The sequence below is a fragment of the Pinus tabuliformis genome, chromosome Q, assembly GCF_031772625.1.
Source record: "Pinus tabuliformis cultivar Carrire ecotype Pingquan chromosome Q, CPIR1, whole genome shotgun sequence".
NCBI lineage: Eukaryota > Viridiplantae > Streptophyta > Pinopsida > Pinales > Pinaceae > Pinus > Pinus tabuliformis.
Genome location: NC_142296.1, coordinates 172346031 through 172350846, shown reverse-complemented (window position 1 = coordinate 172350846; position 4816 = coordinate 172346031).

The window sequence follows — 4816 nt, the reverse complement described above, 5'->3', positions numbered from 1 at the left end:
AAGAATGGATAAAAAATCCTTCAGGCTCCCCCACTAGGCTTAGCAAGCAGAACACCAAGCAGTTGCTCGATTTGCAACTAGACATGGAGCTGCAAGACATTACCTCTTCAAAAATTCAGAATGAGAAAGAAGCCCAACTCAACACTCTTCGGTCATTTAGAGTGGATGAATAATCCTTGAGGCTCAAATCTCGTAATCTCTGGCTCATGTCTGGAGACAAAAATTATGCCTTCTTCCATAAGAAAATTTGAGCTCATCTTTCTAGAAATCATATTGTTGAAACTACCTCCAGTAATGGGACTATCCTCAAAGGTACAACTTTGTTAAAAGAGGCTGCAACCTCTCATTTCCAGCAGTTGTACAAAGAAGAAGGGGTGGAAGATGATGAGGAGTCATCATACTTTCTCACTCACGTTCCAAGAATGGTTAACGAGGAGGATAACTCAAGACTCCTAAAGCCCTTCACTGAAGATGAAATCAGCAATGTCATCTGGATGATGGAACAAGACAAAGCTCCAGGACCCGATGGGTTCTCCATTCATTTCTATAGAATTTGTTGGGACATCATCAAGGCTGATCTGTTTCGAATGATCAAAGGCTTCCTCCAAAAAGCCAAAGTGGGAGGAAGCACAAACTCCACTTTCCTAGTGCTAATCCCAAAAGAAGCAAACCCGATGGCTTTTGATCATTTTAGGCCAATTTCGCTTTGCAATGCATCCTACAAAATTCTCTCCAAACTACTTGCGAATAGAATAAAGCCTCTGCTGGAAAAACTCATCTCTCCCAACCAAGGTGGGTTTGTTAAAGGCAGGCATATCCTGGATAATGTGATCCTGGTGTAGGAAACCATTCACTCCAGCCACCAATGCCAAGAGCAAGGGATGCTCATTAAGCTAGACATGGCGAATGCCTTCGATCAAGTAAGGCACTACTTCCTCCTCCAAGTTCTTTCCGCTTTTCGTTTTATCTCTGATTTTATAAAATTTATTAAAGCTTGTATAGGAGAGCCATGGATAGCCCCTTTAGTAAATGGCAGACTGACCAACTATTTCAAAGATTCGAGGGGCATAAGGCAAGGCTGCCCACTATCCCCCTTCTTGTACATTTTGATGGCAGATTCCCTAGATGAAAGTTGACAACAGAGAAGTTAAATGGGACACTTCCAGACATCAGGACATTGAAAGGAACAGACCCAATCAACTACGCCTTGTTCGCCGATGACTCTCTTCTTATGGGAGGTGCCTCCATTAAAATTGCAAGGGATTTTAACGATGTTATTCAAGGCTTCTGTAGAGTTTCTGGATCTCTAGTCAATAGGAGGAAAAGTGTAGTGTGTGGTTGGGTGGTAGATCAGCAAACTATTCATCAAATTGCTCAAGCCCTGGGCTTTGCCCCCGGGACAAATTCAAGTACTTAGGCCTGCCTTTAACTCTGGGAACCATCAAGGCCCCTCATTGGCTGGAAATTATCAGCAAAATTAAGGCAAAAATGACTGCTTGGGGCAGCCAGTGGCTTAACATAGCCGAGAAGCTCATCCTTGTAAAATATGTTCTCTCCTCCCTTCCAATCTATCAGGCTTCATTTCTCTTGGCTCCAAAAATGATCACCAAGCAGCTTTCTAAACTAATTCGAAATTTCATGTGGCAAGGAGGAAAGGGAAATAAAAAAAAAATCACCTAGTAAATTGGGACATTGTGAAAAGGCCATTATCAGAAGGTGGTCTTCAGGTAAGAGACCCCAAGTTGGCCAATCTGGCCTTGGGAGGAAATATTCTTTGGAAAATCTTCTCAAATCATCAAAGTCCTATAAGTCAAGCTCTCATTATAAAGTATTTGCACGGGCTCTCAATAAATAATATGGATGAAGGAGCCTCCTGCAAAGGAACCACTCTATGGAAGCTATACTGTCGAGGTTGGGAGTTCTTTAAAGATCACTTGTACAGAATCTCTAGAAACAGGAAAAGAATCAGGTTGTGGGAAGATAAGATCATGGGCTTCCAACCCCTCAAATTCACCCCTGAATTCGCAGATCTACATGACTGGCTCACTCAACATAGCATCCAAAAGATGGCAGATATTTCTTCATGGGACTCTAGTGGGAATTGGACCGCTTAGAATTTCTACCACCTCCCAGATAGGTTGCATCCTTAACACCGCCTCTTCCTAGTTGCAATCTTAGGAATGGCTCCAATGCATCTTCGCCCAAGGGACAACTGGGGCTGGGGGAAGACCAGTGCTTACACAACATCTCGGGGCTTTACAGCTCTTCAAGAACATCATCCATAGATCCAATCTCCTTCGCTATGGCAGCACGTCTGGGCCCCTTTGGCCTCCCAAAGATAAACTTCTTCTGTTGGATTCTCATGCACAGAAGGGTCCTGACAGGAGACAACTTAGCGAAACATGGAATTATCGGACCCCATAGATGCCCTCTCTGCTGCTCGGCTCAGGAAATGCTTGGTCATCTATTTATTGACTACCCCTTCGCTCAAGAAGTATGGACGCAAGCTATGCACGAGCTCAATGCTCAAATCCCAGCGTATCTCTTAGTAGTTAATTTATTCACCTCCTGGAAAGGGCGATCCCCTCACGCATTGAAGAGAAAATCCACATGGGCCAAAATCTGGTATGCAATACCAAAATTCATTTGCTAGGAAGTGTGGTTAGCAAGGAATGAAGCCATTTTCAAAAACAGTCTGTGCTCTCCCACTGTAGTGGCTGCCAAAGCCAAAGCATTGTTGTTGGAAACTATCTAGAATTGGCCTTATAAGCCAGACAATGCGCTTCTCCCTAAAGAGATCAGCTAGCTCGATGAGACTTTGAGGCATGCTAGCAATAAAAATAAACCCCCTCGTCCTTGCTCCAACCCAGAGTGGCAGCTCCAGACCCCTGAACTAGATTTTCAAAAGTGGTGGAAGAAACAAGGCAAAGTCATGATATTCTTCGACGGAGCCTCCAAAGGAAACCTGAGGATATCAGGAGCAGGGGGTGTAATCTACTCCCCGGATGGGCATAGTAAAGACAGTTTCAGTTGGGGCCTAGGATAGAGCACTAACAACCAGGCATAAATCTTAGGACTACTCAAAGCATGCCAACTTGTTCAGGGGAATGGAGGAAAAAACATTCAAGTCTTCGGGGATTCGGAAATCCTGATAAAAATCTTAAACATGGGTGACTATCTAAATAATCCAACACTCAACAAGACCCTGTAGAGACTCAGAAAAGTGCTACAGAATTTCACCACCAATTCCTTCTATCACATCCTTCGAAATCTAAATAAGGAAGGAGACATAAGGGCAAACATGGGCTGCCTCTTAGCCCAAGGAGAACTCTCAAAGAATGACGAAGCATCTGTTTGGCACCCTATTCCATAAGAGAGAAGTTTTCGAGCAGTGCAAGAATAGGGCAATGGTGGAAATGATCTCCTTGTTATGCCCTCCAACCGGTAAAGTATCTGTCTCCATGTTTTTTCCAAATAAACGTAGCAAGTAACATACAAACGATCTCATCACTTCTGCACTCTAATGACTGCACGGTCTTTGTCATGGCTCTGTTTCATTATTACAGTCACGACCTCATTCCCTGCTCGTCCCACTCAACTTAGCCAATACTCCTTCTCGCTTAAGTTATTACCTACGCATTCAAAAAACAGGGAATATAAAACAATGACTCAGTTAAATATATCCATGAAGGTCGATGAAAACAAGGTTGATGCAGCATATAACGTATATGTATGCAAATACACTATCGGAGGAGGTCATTGATCTCAATATGGTAATATTCTAGATACTAGATGATGATATGAAGCCAAGGGGAAGCAGAGTAGATCCATGAAGAGACAAGAGCAAGGCCATCAAGATAGTCAAGCAATAAGCAAGAGTCTATTAACAGAGGAGTTAACAAAGGAGGTATATCAAAGCTATTGTAGAATATCAGAGAAAGAGAGGTATATTGCAGAATATCAAAGCAAAAGAGGCATATCGAAAAAGGCAGAAGCCATCAAGGCATGAAGGTATCAAGAGGAGGTCATTGAAAGACATTGCAAAGCCAAAGGAAGACATTGGAGCAAGAGGAGCCAAATCGAAGGAGCATTGCATGTAATACATGCCCAAGAAGAACCGAGAGGAAGAAGTCATCAAAACGAGGAGTTAACATGCCAGAGGAGGCAAAATAGAGCTATCGGAGCTATAGGAGGAGCCATATATATATATAGATATATATGCCAAAGAAGAACACATTGGAGGAGCAAACAGAGCTATCGAAGGAGCAAACAGAGCCATCGGAGGAGCAAAACAGAGCTATCGGAGGCATATTAGTCTTATCGGGAGTAATACATGCCAAAGTGCCAAAGAGCGGAATACATATATAAATGCGGAAGAGTTAAAGGCAGAGGCGGAGCAGCATATAACATATATGTATGCAAATACACTATCGGAGGCAGAAAACTCATATAAGTATGCAAATACACTATCGGAGGCAGAAGACTCATATATATATGCATTTACACTATCAGAGGCAGAAATCATAGTTGTATCCGAATACACTATCGGAGCGGAGAAATATGTATATATCGGAGTATAGAGGCGGCATATATTGGCGACAGTGTAATTGGCGGGTTCTACTATGAGCCACCACCCGAAAACCTAGACTGTGATGTACACGTACGATATATATATATACATATATATATATATATATATATATATATATATATATATATCTAAGTGTTCTGAAGCATGTTTTTTCAGTGTATGGGCTCTAAGCCTTGGCGCATTCAAACTTACGAATCTGCAATATATATATATATATATATATAT